Raw genomic sequence first — 20,841 nt, 5'->3', positions numbered from 1 at the left:
CCACTGAATCTCTGCACTGCAGATTTCTTCCTTGTAAAACTGGAATGATAATACTAGTGCTCCTCAGCTCATAGGCCTGGCTGTTTATCCAATTTGTGGTCCATGCTCTTTGCTTTTTCTCTCCTTTCCTTTCAGTCTGGTAAATAGCTTGATGGATTTGGAGGTGGTTGAAATGATTCTGGCTGTTCTGGGGATTGCACACATCTAGGCTTGTGATGATCACAGGCAGCATGACATGTCTGAGAAGCTACTTGGATGAGTGTCAGGAAACCAAGGTTCCAGACCACGCTGACTTAATAAGCATCAACTTAGCAACTACCAAGCAAGGTGGCTTGCTAAGAAATTGAAGGAGGGAGCTGGCAGGTGTGTGGAGGTGAGTTTGATTCAGGGCTAGCCAAGACTCAGTGTGATGTGTGGGCTCAGTAATTATACTTTGTGAGTGGGAGAATTTGGGGAACGCTTTTTTTTTTTTCTGAAGAAGATTCGCCCTGAGCTAATATCCGCAGCCAATCTTCCTCTTTTTGTATGTGAGCTGCCACCACAGCATGGCCACTGACAGACGAGTGGTATATGTCTGTGCCCAGGAACCAAACCTCGTCCGCGCCCAGGAACCAAACCCGGGCCGCCAAAGTGGAGCATGCCGAACTTAACCACTAGGCCACTGGGGCTGGCCCGGTGAACACTTTTTACCTGGAGGTTTTTTATGGAACCAGGTACTGGAGGTGGCTTTGAAAGATGATTGAATGGAATTTGATGGGATATTACAGGGAGTTGAGGGGAAATCTCTGGTCAGCAAGAATCAGCTTGAGGCAAGAGGTGAAGACCAGCTGTGTCCAGAGAACTGGGCATAGATGATAGAAATTTGTCATTGAGAAAAATCACTTCTTTTCTGGTGGGCCTCAGTCTCTTCATCTGTAAAACATGAGCTTGGGGTAAGATGGTTCTCAAGAAGTCTCAAGAACTCCAACTGGAATTCTACAGGATCTTCTATCCCACAACCAGATAAGCCATGTAGCTAAACTCTGGCAGCTGATAGTGGCAACAGAGCAGGGCCCAGAACTAAGTGTTCTGTCCCTGCCTCTGTGCTCTTGCTACCACCTGCAGAGCATTATGATGATGGGTGAGTAGAGTGACCACTATCATTCTAGCATTTAATGTATGAAACATAGAATGTTAAAATGATCTAAAACATAAAACAAATAAGACATTTAACATCTTTGATACTGATGACCCTTCCACTGGAGAGGGCCAGCTCTATAAAATGCTACCTGCCTCCGTTTTGTCTGTGTGGGCCTTGCTTGCCTGTCTGAAGGACCAGCACATATTCCTTCTCCAAAAGAAGCCTTTTCTCTCCACCCCTTGGGTCTATAGTATAGTCTTAGCATTGAACTTTGTTTTATAATTAAACTTTGTTTTGTACTGTCATCTTTTCATGTTTCCTTACACCATCCCTTCTCCTGCCCCCTCGCATGCACATATTATAAGGGTTCTGAATCTAAGGACTGCATTCTACTTCTCTTAATTCCATTTAGCTCCTGGCACAGTGCCCTAGATATCATACTCAATAAAGAAGCTCATAACTGTGTTCTTCAACAGTTTTTCCCTCTGCTTATTGCTTGTTTCTAAGATGGATATGAGATTTATAGGCTTATAGAATTTCAGAAGTGGGAAGGAAGTTAAAAACTGTCTGTCTAGTTGAGCCCGCTCCTAGGGAAGAAATGACTTACACTACTTTACCTGCCCAGTTAGCGGCAGGGCTGAGATGGGCACCCGCATCTGACCAAGCAGTAGAGGGATGTTTTGGCCCTGAGTTCCTGCCTACCACTCAGCAGACCTTGGTTGGGTTTCTCCCTCCTTTGAAGACCGTTAGGGATAAAGGTGGTACACTTGATGCTGCTGGATGAAACAGATGGGAACAAGCAGACATTTATTGGGTATCTACTATGCGACAGGCCTGTGACAGGTGCTTTCCCATAGTTTAGCTTGGTCAATCGTCATAAGCTAGAAGTCCCACTCCTACACGTGGGAGACAGGTTGTAAATAAAACATTTAGCAAAAGACCCTTCCTTTAAGCTCTGAAGGGCTCACTGTAGTGGATAGGTGCTTACCTCCTAGAACATGAGCATAGGACTCTGCAGAGTGGCATGCGTGACTCTTCTAAGGGGAACGGATTGTGAAGACAAGTGAACGTAAGCAAGCTTGTGATCAAAATTGAAGTGGGAGGGCCTGTGTTCACCTGAGTATAGGATAGGACTCAGCTCTCCCACTCTTTCCTCCACACATACATCTCTGAGTCTTTGGAGAGCTGGGACTTGAGAGCTTCAGTGTTTGTAGTATGGGCTTGTACTTACTCTTATTACATCTTACTCCCTCCTCTCCCCTAGCATCCAATCCCACTGAGTATACTTTTCTCCCTCTTATTCATTTTTCTTCTCCCCCTCCCTCCTTCTCCTGAGTTAACCCTGGGTGGCCTAAGACCTACAGGCTCTCCAATGGCACAGCCCTCTGTACTGGATGGTGAAAATGCTGGCAGGGAAGACGATACACAAATCTGTTAAATACACAGTAAAAATAGCTTCTGATCTATGGGACTCAGTATTAAGCAAGCTGATATTAACGAGGTTTGAGTGCTGTTCTGAAATGTGGCAGCTGCACACGCACATTGGCTGTGTTTCCTCCCTACCTCTGGCAGCTTGCAAGCAGTGTTGCCATGACACTCCTTGGGCTCTGTTTAGATCGGCTATTTTCTGAAAGAGTCCCTGACCTTCCCCACAATAGAAACCGTTGATGTGGTCATGTCAGTGCCTCTTCAGGAGCTGTGTGACTGGTGAGCCCCCAGTCGTCACTTGCAAACTGTTGGGAACTGTAGGTTAGGACAGACATTGAGCGTTTAGGAGCAAGAAGGGCTTTTACGTATCCTCTGCTCTCGTTTGATGGTGAGGATTCTGAAGCCCTTTGAGTGGAAGTGACTTGCTCAAGGTCACAGAGTGAAGAGGGACAAGGCAGGGACAGGAATGCAGGTCTTCTGATTCCCGCCCTGTAATGTTCTAGCTGTGCCACACTTCTCCCTGCCTGAGGGCACTTTGCAGCCCAGAATGCTGTGGATGGAGATGAGTCAGGCCTGGGGACATCACTGTCCCTAGGAATGGGCAGAGGAGGTGAAGAGAAGGGAGGAGCTCAGTGCAGAGGCAGGAGTGAGGAAATGAGGGGGAGTAATGGATAGTGCGGGGGTGATAGATGCCCAGAGTAAATGCCCGAGGTGCCACTCAGTAACGCCCATCCTCAGAGGCTCTTTCCTATCCGATTCCACAGACTGGTTCATTGAGAAGTAGATGCTTAAAGGGGCAGGGGAAAAATCATGTCATGTTTTCTATTGCTCTGAACCCTTTCCTGACCTCATGCAGGACCTCACAGAAAACTACCATAAGAGCCACTGTCAGCACCATCCTTTTGTTTTTTTATACTTTATTATATAATGTTGAGTATTCTTCAGATAGTTCATATGTGAAACACTGTCTCCTCCTCCACAAGATAACAGAGTTCTAGGGGACAGAAATCGTGACTTAAATGGACCTCCCCCTTCACTCCTCCACCCCCCAGCCTTTTAGTCATGGCACCTGGCGTAGACCTAAATCATATGCGAATTTTTGTCGAGTTGAATTTAGTGGAATTCAGATGACCTCTCAAAATTTTTATTAATTGATGGTGAAAGTTGGCAAATTATGATTTTGGGGAACAGCATTCTCACCAATTTGGATTCTGTAAGACTTCTTGTATGCTCTTAATTTTCATAAAGCCTAGTATGCTGTCCAGTATTATCTTCATTTTACAATGAAGAAACAAAAGTCAAGCGACCTGCTCAAACTTGCTTCAAGTAATAAATGGTGGTGATTTGATTAGCATCTAGGTCTTAATACTGTAATGTGACTTCTGCTCTTCCCCAGTACTTTTGGAGGGGGTATGGTTCCATAGGCAGTGGTTCAGCCTATTATTGAGGAGTCTCCAACCTTTTTAGGTTGTAACCTAACACCTTAAGAGGTTGGGAAAATAGTTATGAGGTCAGGTTCAACCAGTGGTTTATTATAATACCTTGGATAACACTTTAGCTGATTTTTTTTTCCTAGTAAGCCAAGGGAAAAATAGTGCATTTCTATATTTTTTAATTTGCTTAGTTTGCAATAAACCTCCAAATAGTGTATAAGACTCTTTTAACTTTTAATAAATTTGGATACATCCAGAATATGGGGAAAAAAGGCCTTCTGCCCTAAATGAATTGACTAATTTAGCTAAGAACAAAATTAGACCACTTTTTTTGGTTACAAAAGAAAGATGCAAGAATTTTTGAATGCTGCAGCTAAAGCCTAGATTTTGGCTGATGTTAATATTTTGTAGGTTTTTCTCAATATTTGCCATATTTGTTAGATGGTATCCATTATGCTTTTCTAACTATTGTAAGATTTGGATGAGTTTGATTGTTAATATCCTGTATTGTTTCTGAAAAAACATAAATGTGGAACAGTCTTCTTTTTTTATGTATGTGCTTAGGAAGAACACCATTGCCTAATTTGAATTTCAGAACAGACGCAAAGCTGATTTGTAGTGAGTATAATATCTTGGTATATATAGATCTCATGTTTTCTTTTTGTATCTAACTTTCCAGGTGTTTAAGGAGGAGGATGAGTTGAATAATAATGGTATAATGTCCATAGAGAAAGTTGAATACATAAGACAAATATGCTTGTGGATCTATTTTTGTATTTTGTGTGTGTGTGTGTGTGTGTATGATTAGCTTATGGTCTTTTTATGAAGTTTTCTGTACTTTGAAAGTACATAATAACTTTGTAATTGCCAAAGAAAAATTTGAAATCGAACCATGGATGTTCAAGGGGATGAATATTTTATCTTTTGTTTTAGAGTTGCAGGTAAAGTGAAAAGTTAGAAAATTGTATTCTTTGGTGTTAGATGGAAATCAAACACTGTCTTTGTATTATCTTTGAGAAGAAAGTTTGCCTTGGGAATCTGAATGTTCTTGCAAGCTTTCTAAGTTTCTTCAGCCCCCATTGATGCCCATACTCTGTTTAATTCAATTGAATAAGTTTGCTCTGAACAATGGCTTAGGTAAGATGTTATTTACTATGAACAGTGCACATATACACTAAATAAATAAAGACAAGGAAAGAAATAAAAAGGAAAAAGAAGCAGCACGTCACACCTTTCTTGTATGTTTGAAGCCGTCTGCATTACTTGAGCATTGCATATGGATATGTCTGTTTCCCTAGAAAAGATTGTGGATTGGGAGCACTCTGAAGACCAGAGAGGTGTTTATATATGTTTATGACAATGATTTTGTGAACTCACGTGCAGTGAACTAAAACAACTTTTATAACATCCTTTGCTTGGAGTTGATGGGCTTATTCAGAATCTCTTTAGAAGTCATCCTGGCACTTTTGAAATCCCTCTGCTTCATAGACTTTCTGTGGAATGAAGAAACGTTGTCCATCTGCCTACTTGCAAGCGAAATGGGTAGTTAAGGAGTGCAATAGTCTGTTTACACACTGGCCCAAACTGTCACTGTAAGAAAAGGTTCCGTATATTCTAAAATGTCACAGAGCTAGGAAAAATATACACATCTAATATATAGAATGCATATACATGTGCATATATATATATATGATCTGTTCCTTGTCACAATATTTAACCCAACGTGCTATTTACAGTAATGAATCAAAATGTCAGTTTTAAAAATATGAAGTGTCAAAGTGTTCCCACGTTGCGGGAAAGTTTGATGTGACAGTTTGTTAATCATATGACTGTTATATCAAATGTGTCTCACAGTGTGTTTTGCTCAGTGCTCTTTCTTGCAGGCTCCCCACACTTTTTCAGTGAATTCCTAGTTCAAGTTACTAACCCAGGGAGCACACGTAGGTTACGTGTCTCCGACACCTTGCACAAATGCTGCTATGTTTTTCTGCACTTAAAACTGAATGGATTTAGCATCATTTTAGAGTGGTTTGATTTTGTGCCTGACATATTTATGTATCGTAGCTAAAAAAAAATTCTCCTACTATAATTTTTGTGTTTTCACTGCAGAACCATCACATGAAACTTTAACTTATAGAATGAATGTTTGGTGTTTCTCTAAGCTGGGTTTCCCAGGGTATAATTGAGATGTCCTTATTTGCTATTGCTCACTCTTTGATCTTGGGCACATTTTTGAATTTTCCTTGGCACATTGATTACACCAACTTCTTCATCTTACTAAAAGCACAGAATCATAGCACATAAATATTATATATTTGGGAAAAGGCACCATGGTTTCTTTCAGGAGAATTTATGGCTACGCTACTTACTAGCTCTACACTTAATCCCCCGGCCTCAGGGTCCTCTGAAGAATTGTGAAGGTTGAAATTGGATTACATCAGTGAATTTTAAAAATTATGCTTTAAGGAGCCCCAGAGTTCTGGATGGATGTACAGCCTCAGATGATGAGGTGCGGGGTGAGCAGTGAGGACTCTGGGCCACTCTATCCAAGCAGCCTCATTCTTAAATTTGTTTCACTGTAGTTTTATATACTATTTTATTTAAATAAAAAGGTTCTACTGCTTAAATGACCAACTCGCCTACCTGGTGGCAACCATTCTATTAGATGATGTAGATTCAGTGTTCTCTGACTTGTGGTTCATTTCTTGAGAGTTTTCAGTGGGCAACCCTGCCAACAGATCTTGGCTAATCTGGCCTCAGAAGCTGCCTGTGCATCCATGAGGCCTCCATGAAAGTCATTTCAGCGGCAAAGGATTCTCCATGCTGAGATTTGAGGGAAGGGCCAGTAACTGAGGTCATATCTATGTCTGATTTTAATCCTTGCATATTTTTAGTCTTAATAAATTTGCTTTACAATTTAGCAGATTTTCAGGTCAGCAAAGATTGTTATTTAGAATAAGTACAGAAAGAGGAAGGTATAGAAGCTTTGGCAGGTGTTTCATCTGCTTCTGGTCAAGGATGTGAATGTTACTCTTTAAGCTAGAAAGTTTAAGCCAGCCTAGGAAGGAGCATGGGCACCCACAACTTGAAGTTTTGATTCATCTATCACTTTCTCCTTCCCTCTACCCCATACATATGCAACCACCACCACCTTGATCCACTGTGCAGGGCATATCCCTGTGTATATCCCCCAGAATGGTGGGCCAGGCAAAAATAAAAAGTTGTGAATTACAAATCAAGGCAGAGACTGTAAGAACAACAAGTGATCAACAGACATGAATTAGTAACACTATAGAAAAGCCTTTAAGTGTGAACATAATGAAATCAAATTGGAGAAAATAGTTCTCATAGATGAGAAATGTGTCCTAAAGATGGGAGAGAGGATGAATGTCTATTTTGCTAGATGCAGAAGCATCATTTTCAAAGTTCCTCAGGAATCAAATTATGGGATTAGTTTGATTTAACTCTTTTAATAGCTGAAGTCCTGAAGGGAGAGAATGGTCAAGTCTACAGTTTTGTACACGACACTTTCTTGTAGTGAAATGCCCCTCTGGTAACAAATCTCATAAAAACGGTGTGAGCCCAGAAGTAGCAGCTGAGTGCCAAGACAGAATGTTCTTTTATTGAGTCACATATTAGCCACTGGGGATGCACCTGGGTTTATAGAGGTGGGGGGCAGGGAGGGATGACCCAGAATACAGTATAGGGTAATTAGGAAAACCCAGGAGTGATCCCTTGCTCGTTCCCTGAAGAAACTGGTGAGATGAGGAAAAACGTTGTAAACAAATGTTGAACTCTAGAAATACAGTTTTAAATCAAACAGGAAGCATTCTGTGTATAGATCAGTCAAAGTAGAATGGTATAACGGATTGTTGGGATGGAGGGGATGACATGAGGATGAACCAAAACAAAAAGAATATTTGCTATCTTATTTGTTTAGTTCTTCTACTTTTGCATTGACTTTCTTCTGCCTCCTTCTCCTCCTTGCTAGGGTGTAAGTTTCTCGGTTGCCTAGAGTCTCACCTGGCTCATCAATGAGCTCAATAAATGTTTACTGAATGGATGAGTGGTACTGAAAGATAGACATGTTGAGGAAAGAAACATGACATAAATCTGGAAAATTCTGATCTGGCCACTTCTAAACTCCCTGGGACTTTTACTAAATGCTTCTTGAGTTAGGCATTATTCTGAGCTCTTTGCATCATTAACTTACTTAATCCTCACAACCAACCTCTGAGGAAAGTACTGTTATTCTCACCATTTCACAGATGAAAAATTGAGAACCAGAGACATTACACAACTTGCCCGAGGTCGCATAGTTCATAAAAGGTAAAACCAGGACTTGAACTCAGGTGGCCTGGCTCCGCAGCTGCTCTCTTAACCACTAAGCTACAGTGTCTCCATACTATGAGTATAATTATGCCTGTCTGTTCTGCCTCCCAGCATGTTGTGGGACTGAGACAAGATGATAGGTATGAAAGTATTAGGGAAAGAGTGAACTAACTGGTGAGCGTGAGACAGCAAACAAATAAGTATAATTTAAAGTAGAAAATTGAAACTTGCAGAGAAAGTTCTGAGAAGAGAAAAAAATGATCGCTTCTAACCAGGGTGGAGGGCGGGGAATCAAGGAAGTCTTCATGGGAGAAATGACATTGGGTTGGTCTTGAATGGATGGGATTTTTGTAAAGGGAAATGCTTTCTAAGCAAAGGGAATGAACGATGGAACAGAGGTGCCAGTATGCAGGGTGGTGGAAAAAAGGGTGTTAATTCATCGAATGCTGATTATTTTAGCAGATCCTTTCCAAAAGAGTGTGCATTGAGGAATGGGAAAGGGTTTGTGGAGGAAGAGGAGAAAACAGTCAGTAGGTCCTGAATGAGAAGATGAAAAAGCATAACAAAAAAACTTCACAATCTTTCTGCTGTAGGCTGTAGGCAAATAGATGATCCCCGCCTTACCTATATCATGCTTTAACTCATCATTTTCTCATGCATGGTCCATAAATACTAGTCCAAGGAGACACCACTCTAAAAAGAGTGGTCACGTAAGTCTGAAAAATGTTGCATACTCTGGCGCCCTCTTAGGTATTGACAATGTACATTAGCATGCTAAATCTTCTAGGAAGCCCTGTGGGACAACAATCAGCTTGCTTTCACTTGACTCAAACTTTGTTTTTTCCTTTGGGCGACACTAGTTAACATCCCCTAAACTACTCAGGAAACCTCCTCCAACCAGCCAGCCATACTGATTTGTGTCCACCTTCCAACAGATCATCGAAGAGTAGCACTAGATCCATTCTCAGGGCAGCCAAAAGTCCCATTCTGAAAGAAGAAGTTAGAGCACTTTTGCCTGTAGAAATTATGTGTCATTTAGAAAGAAAGCTGTGCTCAAGATAAACTTGAGAACCTGCAGCCCCTCTGAAAAAGTAAGAGTGAGAAGCAGGAAGTGAAGGAGCCTCCGGTCTTGAAATGGAATGTGCCTGAGAACGAGTTACCAACCACAGGAACTCCCCTAGCAGGCCACCCTGTGAACATTTTATGAGAAAACATCCTTAAAGTCAGTAGCTTACCAGCTAGTCCCAGAGAAGGCTCAATGCCTATTTCTTTCTTTCACCCTGCATTGGCCTGAATGGGAAAGAAAGGCAGTAAATGTATTGAGTGTCTACTCCATGCTGGACTATGTTAGGAGCCGTCATGTAAAATTATCTTGCTTAATCCCCTCAACAGTCTGAGTATTAATCTCTTGTTTTGTAGAAGAGGATGCTGAACCCCAGGGTGCCCGCCTCATTGCTGCTGAACAGATCATGTTTTATATCTCAGACCTTTGCCACGTTCCTTTCCTTACTTGTCCACCTGGTGAACTCTTGTTCCTCTAGGTTGTAAAAGGGATTCTCCCTTGAAGAGCCTCATGTGACCTCTAGTCCTGAATTGCATGATGATCTTGTTCCCTGTGTGACCTCTAGTCCTGGTCTTGTTCCTTACGTCTGCACCCTTTCTCTCCTTAAGATTCAAAACTTGGTCTGAGTGACTCTGGAGTCCATGTGCTTATGTGGCACTGCTCTGCCTGCGTTCAGCATTCTCTACAGTATAATTTCATTGGAGCTTTCTAAACCCACTCCTTCAGAGGACACCTCTTCTCCAGCCCATTGTTCTAGACCTTCTTTGTTGACATATTTTGAGTTCTCTGGATTCTGGGCCTCCTTATTTTTAATGTCATCTGTCTGGCCCCCACCGAACACACCTGTTACCTTCTTGTTGTTTGCCCAGGTCCTACCTTAACTTCCAAGCAACACTTTTCAAACTTGGCATGCATTGAAATCAGCTGAGGAATCTCACCCTCAGAGATTATGGTCCGGTAGGTCTGAGAACATAGTGTGGGAGAATTTGTACTTCTAACAAGCTCCTAGATGATTCTGAAACTGTCAGTTTGTGGGCTTTCTTTGATTAGTATGCCTTTAAAGTACTGTTCAAGACCCCTGTTTTCTAGGAAATTTAACTATCTTAACCCAAATTGGTTTCTTCCTTTCTTTCTCCCTCCCTCCCTCCCTTCCTCCCTACCGCCCCCTCTCTCTGCCTCTCTTCTTCCTTCCCTCCCTCCTTTCTTTCTTTCTTTCATATTCCCATGGAACCCATCTGTTGCCCTATCTGAATTAGATAAGTTTTCATTCATATACATCTCAGGGGCTCCATTATCAACTTCTTGTGCCTGGTTAAACACTTTAGATAAGAGAGACAACTTTGTACAAACACACACAAGTCTGGATGGGAAATCTTGAATCTTGAATTCACATCTTGTCACAGCCTCTTACGAGCTGTGTATTTTGGGGCAATTCACATCTTGCAGAGTTGTTTCCTTATCTCTAAAATAATTATTCCGTTTCCTCATGCTGCAGAAGCTCATGGAAAAGATCAAATGAGATAGTGGATAAATATAAAGCTCTATACGAATGTAACGATGTTTACAGTAAATTATTTTTGGTGTTTTGTTTGTTTTGTGCAGTTGACTCATTCACTTTATCATTAATGATGAGGCATGAAGGAAATGTTATTGGTTTTCAATGAGATGTGGTGTGGAGGGTGGGGCTGAAGGGATGCTGAGATTTCAGGAAAGCTCTTTTAGGTTCCTGGAAATGATTTTCACACCAACAGTTGTGAGCCTGTGCTCAGGTCAGAAAAGCAATGTTACATTTATATTGTACTTTTTCTTCAGGTAGACCATGATTATGATTATGAAAATCCTGTTTATATTCTGAACTTATGTAGACTTGAGTAGAGCCATGAAATATTAATAGAGATTGTCATTTACAAGGGTTTGTAGGGTGTTTGCTAGTGGGTAAATTTATAAATTTTTAAAATTCTGTTTCCTATAACAAGAATACCCATAAAAGGAATTATCATCTTCTAGGTTTTCTTAAGAAAGCATTTCCATTCCTTAAGTGCCTACTATGCAAAGCCTAACTCTGGCATTAAAGAATAAAAATATGGTTAAATGTAATTTCTTCTTTCAGTCCAATGGGAGACACAGACATAAATAACTAGTCATTTTACAAAGCAAAACACTGTAGGTGACAAAGGAGAGGTACAGACAGTACTTGTGGGAATCTGGAGGAGGGTTTCAGTGGGTGTACGAGGAGGGGCGACTCCCTGCAGGAGATGGTATTTGAACACACATTTAAGAACTGTGAAGGGATTTCAGCAAATGAACTTTAGAAAGGAACATGCCAGAGGAAGAGACAGTATGTTAGTATCCCAGGCATTTCCTATAGTGTTTTCCAGCCAATGTTATGGGGAAAGTATTGATACATAGAACTATGAGAATATCTCCTTTGAAGATCCCCTGCCGATATGCTGGTCCATATGACTATGCTTATTTTATTTCCTTCAGAATATTTGCCCCCTCCTTTACAGGATATTATTTTTTGCCACTTCCCTTCTTGAGTTTTCTTTCCTGGTCATTAGCCTCTCTCTTCTGCAAAGTTGGCTAACCCTCGCAACTATACTCCCTTGGGCCTCCTCTTTCTCTTGTTCCCAAATATTTTAAACCCCCCTCCCTCCGTTACTCCTCATTTTCATTTTGATTTGCAGCATTAACCATAGCCCGTTTTTTATTTCCCTGTGTTGATTAGATCAATGTGTTTGCGGTATGAAGACACCGATTTTGTCTTCTGCAGGCTCTGGATCATGAAGCTCATAATGCCAAGTCTAGTCGGTACTTATATGCGTACAGTGCGTGTTGTCGCCAAGAGGAGATAAGGTCATAGTGACAGGAAACAGGTTGTTAAAATCTGTTGGAATGAAACATCAGGTGTCAGGCTTGTCTGAGAATGCAGTGTAGACTTTACATTCTGTGGCCGGCGTGTCAGAAGCCTTTGATGTTCAGAGCCTTACATTTTGATACTTATAATAATGTAATATACGTTTACGTCAACTGAATCCAGGCCATTTCACCATCCACTACATTATTAATTCCAGATGGGAAAATTCATTAGGGCTCAAGTTTTGTTTGAGGCCCAACTGTTTCTTAAATTATTATTACAATTATTATCTATTTATTTTTTTACAACTGATGGGAAGGGAAATTTAACAGCTGTGTGATTAGCAGGGCATGAAATTAAAAATGTTTTGCACAGAGTCAAGAGGTTGTTTACTACAGAATTCCTCATCTGAGAATTAAGTATCATTAAGATTGGCCACAAGATTCTCTCTTTTACCGTTTAAGTTCAATTTTTCACATCTTGTTCTTTGCTAAAAGGCCTTTAACCTTTTCTGGAAGGAAAATGCTGGCCAAATCATCGCAAAGGATTTCTAATGTTAACAGTCAAGATAACCACGTTTCTATCACTCACGAAATAACAGGGCAACTGCACGTTCAGCCTCATGACTGTCGGCAAAGAGTAAGTTCCAGTTTGAGGAAGCCAGATAAATTAGAAAAGGCTGCAGCCCGATTAGTGGCTTTAGTCATTCCTTCTCAAACTCCAAGAGTGTCACCTTTCTGAGAATGCAGGTGTAGACGTCTAGAATGTGATGTTTATCCTTGCCTTTTCCTTTACTTGTATGGTATCACTTCTTGGGCCGCTTTGCAAAAATCCCTCCTTTACTGCGTTTAGCAAGTGCCATATCCCTCTTCCTTTGCGCAGGATGTTGAGTGTCTTCTGCAGAAGCAGTAGAGCACGGTGGTCAAGCACGTTAGCTGGAGTCTCTTTGCTGAAGTTTGAAGCCAGTTCTTCTTTTTGCTTGGGCAAGTGGCATGAGCTCTCTGCAGTTCATTTGCCTCATCCTTTTATTTCACAGAGGTAAAAACAGTACCTACCTGCAAGGTTACTTTGGGGATTATAAGAGTTAATATCTGGAAAATGTTTAAGGCTCTGCCTGACTCATAGTTTATGCTCAGTTAATGTTAGCTGCCTCCATTTTTTAAAGGCAATGTATTGTTCTGTATGTGAAGTCTTGTCACACATCTGACATGGACTTGCTTAACTTCCTTCATTTGTTCTTCTTGTCTTTAATAGAGTCTTTCCTGTATGATAATCATTTATATACTTACCTTAATTCTTTCTTTAGATAGATTTTATCTTTGTATTCAATGAATTCAACCAGACCCAGTCTCTGCCTTTAAGGGATTTTTAGGGTGGGAGAGCGGGATTGGTGAAAGTTAGTGCAGATAACTCTTATTGGAGATAGCTCCATTAAGAGTTAAGATATTTAGATAGTATCTCTAAATATTCAGAGGTATAGTTAAGGGATTTGTGGTCATAAAAGGAGAGAGACATTAGTTTTGGTTGGGACTGGAGACAAATGTAGAGAAAATGAAGGAAGTCTTCCAGGAGGAGGAGGGATTTGATCTGGCACATGAAGGCTGGGTAGAATTTAATCTGGTAGAGAAGGGGAAAGGACTTCCGAGGCTAAGTGAAGGGTGTGAGCTGCACTTGATTTTTTCATGTTTCCCTCATCCTGCCCTCTGGCCACCATCCAGGCCCCTGGAGAGCTGTTATTGCAGGTGGGACCTCGAGTGGAAAGCCAGTGAGTGTGTGCATGAGGCTTTCATAGTCTCCAGGTCCTGTATAAAAAAATGATGAAGAACCAGCCCCCTCTGTCCCTGGTGCATTCTAATCAATGTCTTTTAAAGGGCATTTGCTTGTCTGTGGGATGTGAGAGAGGAAGAGAAGGAGAGACAAAGGTGGGAAATGTTGGATGTTTGTAGAGGGATTATAATGAAGGCTATTAAGTGCTCTTTATCTTTCTCAGATCACTTTTAGGGGTGATATGAATACTTTGCTTTTTTTTTTTTAATATCAAAATGTCACTTTTTTCTCCTTATCTCTTCTTTTTCTTAGGAGCCAATACTAAAATCACTCTTGTCTTCTGCCCTTAAAAATAAACCTGGGTGGGGTCAGGCAAGAGAGTATTTCCTGCAATACCTTATGTTCTGGGCAGTAGATCTGAGTGTTTAAATATCTTTCCTCTAGAACAAGGTCATTATAAGTCTGGATGCCACCAGCATCCCTCCGGTGGTTAGTGATTGTGTTTCAACACTGTGGCTACCCTGCCTCAGCTCTCTGCCATGTCAAGGTGGTTTTAAATTTACTGTCACTTTTAGCAAGTGACCTGATGAGGCACCGTGATGTGCATGTTGCTGGCCAAACGTTGCATGGCATGGTTGCAAAATACCGAGACTGAAGTTTTAGCCAACACCCTGGAACGTGTACTTGCAAGCCGTAGAGTTATTCAAGCAGCGCCCTTTGTGGGGGTGCCATTCCGGCACAGGGAGCACTTATTCCTAAGTTGCTGCCATTGCTCAAAACATCCTTGGAATGGCCTTCAGAGATAATGATGAGCCACCCCAAAAAGTCATAGAATGAGGTGTGAGACCGTGAAATCCATTTACCTCCTTCCGAATGTGAGAGAACTGAGGCCCCAGACAAATACTGATGTGTACAGCAGAGTCTTTTACTTAGATGGGGGAAAACCCAGCCCTCCTGGGGTGAGGCTCCTTCTATATTACAAGAAAGCCTCAAGAAATAGGAATCACTTTTACTGTCACAGGTTTTAGTTCATTTATTGTTGTATCTATTATAAAATCTGCTGTAGATAAAGGCAGAGTTAAACATGCAAGTTCTTTTGTTTTTGTTTTTGGTTTTTTTTTTGGTAAAGAAGATTGGCCGTGAGCTAACACATGTAGCCAATCTTCCTTTTTTGCTGAGGAAGATTGGCACTGAGCTAACATCTGTTTATCGATGCTAATCTTCCTCTATTTTGTATGTGGGATGCTGCTGCAGCATGGATGGATGAGTGGCGCATAAGACCGTGCCCGGGATCCAAACCTGCAAACCCCGGGCTACTGAAGCAGAGCGCGTGAACTTAAACCACTATGCCACTGGGCCAGCCCCAAAACATGCAAGTTCTTGATTGGATTGTAGGCCTTACCTTTCAGGAGTAGGGATGCTGTCAGGGATAAAGCCGTGTCCTTGTCATAATCTGTTGTCATTTTCATGGCAGCATTTCCTAAAATGTGCTCCATGGAGTCCTAGCTCTACACATGGTCAAATCAGTTTGGGAATCAGTTGCTCTTAGAGCCACCCATTTTGGAGATTCTCCATGCATCTTTAGCAAGATTAACTCTCTGAGAAGTCCTATACGTAAAAACAATAACCACAACATTCCTTTCTGTTATGTTAAATTCAGGTTTTGTCAAATTTATTTTATAATGGAACCATTTTGTGGACGATTTCCCAGACTTGTGTTTTGCGGAACATTCTTTGGATAGCATGACTTTATTGTTGAAATTCTTAAGGTTCACATCTGTCATCTTGTAATAATCTTGTGTGAAATATAAAGTCATTTGGGCTAAACTATAGACGTCCATCTGCCCTCCCTTCTCCATAGGAGAAGTTACAGGTTTATTTCAGCATGAAACACTTTTCAAATGAAATGTTGTTAGGAGAAGAGAAAACAAAACAAAACAAAACATTTTAGAGCCTAATAATTGCAGAAAGAAGACAGTGTTATACCAGCCAAACCCAATTTTGTGAATTAGGGCTTTAACTCAGAGAGTTGATCCTGAAAATAGCTTGTTTTTAAGCAAAACTTTGTTGGCTTTTGGTGGTAGACTTTTTCGCCATCAAAGGTATGAATATAAATGATTTTAAACTGTGACATGTTTCTTACGTTGGAAACCAGGGCTTGTGGAGGAAACAACACTTTCTTTAACTTTTCTGAAACAGTTGGCTTGACCATCATGACATTTTCTTCTGTTTATTAGGATACTGGCCTTTTTTGTTAAGCTGGAAGGATCCTTGTCGATTTTGTCCAAGCCCGTACTTGACAGATGAGGAAATAGAGGCCCAGAAGGCTTTAGAAACCTTTCCCAGTCTCTCTACTAGTTAATGACAAAACCAGAACTAAAATCAAGGTCTCTCACTTACTTGTTCAATACCTTTGTTTTTAATTGTATACTCTGTTAAAAAGAAAGGAGTTAGTTTCTTCTCTTGATTAGATAGAAGGTAGATAGATAGATACATCCATCCATCCATAGATACGCACATGCAGAGATAGATAAAAACCCATAATTAGAAACTCTCTTTTCTCCTCATGGTAAGAAGACCCTCCGTAGTCCTTGGCTGACTCCCTTTTAGAAGGACTTCACCTACCTCAGGCCAGTCCTTTGTTACTGCTCACTTCAAAAATTGATTCACTTTGACGGAAGAGATGTGTATGAAAGAGAGGGTCGTGCCCCACATTTGATCTCTCTGTCTTATTTCGGGCTGAGAGATTCACTACAGAAAGGCAGTGTTGAAAGTTTCCAACATAAGGAGAAGAACTGGCTCATCACCAAGTGCTTGAGGGATATGGCTTAGTTATAAATCATCGTGTGGTTGTTTCTCTGCTCTTCCCCTCCCCCTTCTCCTAGTTCCAGCCTCTCTCCTCTTTCTCCATTGCCCATCTCTCCAACAGGAGGGCTGTCGTGTCCATAGACAGGACAGCAAGCTCGGATGCAAGAAAGATATTCCTGCTGCTAGATTTAGCCCAGCTGTAGCAAAAGCAGAATAAAATTCTCATGCCTTTGAATTTCTCCCTTTAGATAGAAGGATTGGATAGGTTAGAGATAATGGGAAATTCCCATTAAAAAGTTACTGTAGTCTGGTGCTAGCTGTACTTGTGGTGGAGGGAGTGCATTAAACTCAGTGATGGAAAATATGGGTTCTTAGCTTCACTTCTATGCCAACTAGCTATGGGATCCCGGGAAAACCAAGGAACCTCTCTGAGCCTCTTTTGACCACACCTGTTCACTGAGGCTTGGGGAGTCGTGATTCCTGGAGTTGTTGTGAGGATTAAATGAGATAATGGATATGAAAAGGCTTTGTAAACTACAAAGCAGCCTATAAATATGTGTAAGGCATTATTATTATCAATAATAAGAACAAACACATACACATCCTACCTTTGAGCTAGGTACCGTTTTTTTTTTTTTTTTTTTTGTGACGGGGATCAGCCCTGAGCTAACATCTATGCCAATCCTCCTCCTTTTTGCTGAGGAAGACCGGCCCTGAGCTAACATCTATTGCCAATCCTCCTCCTTTTTTTTTCCCCAAAGCCCCAGTAGATAGTGGTATGTCATAGTTGCACATCCTTCTAGTTGCTGTATGTGGGATGCCGCCTCAGCATGGCCGGAGAAGCAGTGCATTGGTGTGCACCCAGGATCCGAACCTGCAGCCACCAGTAGAGGAGTGCACGCACTTAACCGCTAAGCCGTGGGGCCGGCCCGCCAGGTGCCGTTTTAAGCACTGTACATCTACTAGCTCACGGTTCTGATAGCAGCTCTGTGTGGTAGTGAACAGTACCAGAAGTAGTAAGTCACCAGGCCTGGCTGCTTACCCGGATCAGCCAGTGATTTACTCCTGGGTCGTGAGCACGTCCCTTCCCTTCCCTGGGCCTGAGTTTTAGTCTGGGACTCTGGTTGAATGTAAGGGCCCTTCTGTTCTGGCATTTGTGATTCTGGTAGGCAGATTTTGGGCCTCGCAGACTCAGTCACCTATTATTAATCAGAGCTCACATTTAACTGAGGGCTATCATAACCTTCGTTTTGCAGGTGAGGACACACATAAGCTCAGAGAGCTCATGTAACTTTCCCAAGGCTGCACAGCCAGTGAGTGGTGGAGCTGGGATTCAGACCCTACGGTGGTAGCCTAGCATGACGACGTCTAGATAGATTTGCAGAACTCTCCAGAGATCCCAGGTGTGTCATGTTGTCAGACTCCATATCTAATCAGCCTCATGATTATCGTTTAGCTCTTTAGGGTTTTAGTTGCTGTTGTCATTTAACTCCACAATTAGGTTCCCAGCATCTTGTATGCAGGTTTTCAATACCGGAAGGAGTATTTCCGTGTCTGACGCAGGGTTTGGCACACGGTAGTGTCCCCCTGTATACGCATGGCTTGTTTTCTGCCCAACCTTGAGATTCTTTGAACCCCTCAGTGAGGCCTCCCACTGGCATCTACCAAAACTGTGTTGGGCAGAATGACCTTTTCACATCAAAAGCCACTTGAGGCTGCTGTGGTGTGACTCTGGACAAGTCTCCACAGGAGAGACATGTTTCAAGTTGTGGCCTGTTTGTTTTCTGCATGGCGTGGGCACTCTGACTTTCTCATGGCCGCTTAACTCTTCCAGAGTCTTCTGGCTGCTTCAGCTTAGTTTTTGCTTTGCTGTTATTTTATTTTTCTAAAGGCTTGTTCTTTTGAGGGAGGCTCTGCTTGGATACAACACAAGATTTGTAACGCAGTTGCATCTGGGAAAGTGTCACACCCATTGAAATCTGGAGAAAATTGACTCTTAGAGCCCAGGGAAATTGACATAAATCTTAGACCGCAGACATCTCCCATCTCTGACTCTGCCTTTCTTCTTTGTGTGGTGCTGTTCCAAGATCTCTTATTGGGACCAGCTTTCTTGGAGGGTTGCCTTGAACTCTAATCCACTTAGCATGCTTATTTTACTACTAACACACCATGAATAACCTCTCCAGTCCCCATAAGTGACCCACAATGGAGTTCATTTATTCATTCATCTACATATGAATTATATGATATTACCTACCTATTAGACACTGAAATAAGTACAATAGGTGATACCTAAATTAGTTAAACACAATCCGTGTTTTCAAGGACCTCATACTTTGAAGGGGAGAAGAGTCATTAATTCTATCAACAACTAGTTCTTGAGCGCCCACCCATGACCAAGTATTAGGCCCTTACCCAGAACTGTGGATACCAGGCAGATACCACAGAGTGTTTAAAGAAATCACCTTTTCCCACATTTACATGTAATAATAATGATGTTGGGGCCGGCCCAGTGGCGCAAGGGTTTAAGTGTGCGCGCTCCGCTGTGGCGGCCCGGGGTTCGCTGGTTCGGATCCCAGGCGCGCACCGACGCACTGCTTGGCAAGCCATGCTGTGGCGGCGTCCCATATAAAGTAGAGGAAGATGGGCGTGGATGTTAGCCCAGGGCCAGTCTTCCTCAGCAAAAACAGAGGAGGATTGGCAGATGTTAGCACAGGGCTGATCTCCTCACACACACACAAAAATAAATAATAATAATGATGATGTTTGTTTTCACTCTCCCAGATAAACTCGAAGCTCCTTTGGATTTGTATACACTTTTTTTTTTTTTTTTTAGCCTCCTCAGTACTTAAAACAATGCTTTGTGTATTAGATGTTCGTATGCACAATTATAATTAAGGTCTTATTTCTTTTCTTTTGCTTTTTTTTTGGATTGTTGTTGTTACTGTTATAGCGTTTTTTGAAGCGTTTTTCCTGGAAATCAGTGGGATGTTAACTTCTCCTTGAAGAGCTTGTTCTTTGACCTTCCTGGCCCCTCTCTTGTGTCTTACCCTCTGCATGTATGCTGTCCTCCCACCATCTAAGGTGGGTGTGTCCTGATACTTTTACTCTGCCCCACCCATGATGCCGTTAATGTGTCTGCTGGCACTTAAAATCCTATAGGAACATAGGGTCCAACTGCCTCATAGGACACTAAGTCCCAGAGATGGTTTCTCTGTGTTTGGTTCAAGTCAATAAGGGGGCTGGTTTATGAAGATGCCCATTCTGTGCTTTTCATTGAGGCTTACTAATGTTTAGCTTCTTGCTTTTCTTTCTTTTTTTTTTTTTAGTTTTCAGGGTGAAATTACTGACTTTAGTTACATATTAAAATTTTATGAGGATTCTATTTTTGAAGCCAATTTCATGCCATTCTATTCTAGCTCAAATTGCACTCTTTTTCACCCTGTTGTGGTAGTTGTTCCTAGACATAATCGGGGATGACACCAGACACAGAAAATATTTTGCCATGTATTCGTGGAAAATTTGGTATGTTTGTGTTATCATGTTGAATGTGGACACATATAATTCACACATATGGTTGATTTTTTTGGTAACTATCATTCTCAGTTTTCTCTACTTTCTCCTCCCCTCCTTAGCTTGGTTTGCCCCAAATAGATACACATTTTATTTAATAAAATGTATTTTCTTTACCAGGCACTGTGTAAGATGCTTTATCACTTGAAAAGATGATTAAGGTATAGTTCCTGCCCTCCGGGAGCTTTACATTTGGTGGAAGAGACAGACATTTTAACAGGAAGTTTCTAATACTAGCTAGGCTGGGACACTTCCAACATTAAAAGCACAAAAGTGTGTTAGGAGGATGTGAGAAGAAAAGATTACACTTGAGTGGGGACTCTCAGGAAGTTGCCAGTATACTCATCTTTCATTGTATATTTAACCCCCAAATTCAAAACACTTTCTCTCTGCTGAGATGATTCTTCTTTATATATAATGTAAAATTATATATATATATATATATATATATATATATTTA

The 20,841-nt window shown here is 41.4% G+C and overlaps 1 protein-coding gene across 8 annotated transcripts in view; it reads left to right on the top strand.

Moving 5' to 3' along the window:
* Positions 1-20,841, top strand: part of LPP (LIM domain containing preferred translocation partner in lipoma) — a 646,929-nt gene that overhangs the window by 181,737 nt on the left and 444,351 nt on the right. The window contains exon 1 of one of the 8 annotated variants that reach the window (XM_058556132.1): positions 4,546-4,599. The exons of the other annotated variants lie outside the window; for them this stretch is intronic. The gene's annotated coding sequence lies outside the window, so the exon portion shown is untranslated. Of the gene's footprint in view, positions 1-4,545; positions 4,600-20,841 lie in introns of those variants that run through there. 8 annotated transcript variants of the gene reach the window in all.

Source organism: Diceros bicornis, chromosome 15 (genome assembly GCF_020826845.1).
Source record: "Diceros bicornis minor isolate mBicDic1 chromosome 15, mDicBic1.mat.cur, whole genome shotgun sequence".
Classification (NCBI taxonomy): Eukaryota; Metazoa; Chordata; class Mammalia; order Perissodactyla; family Rhinocerotidae; genus Diceros; species Diceros bicornis.
The sequence above is the reverse complement of the archived record's forward strand: the minus strand, read 5'-3'. Positions and strand labels throughout refer to the sequence as shown.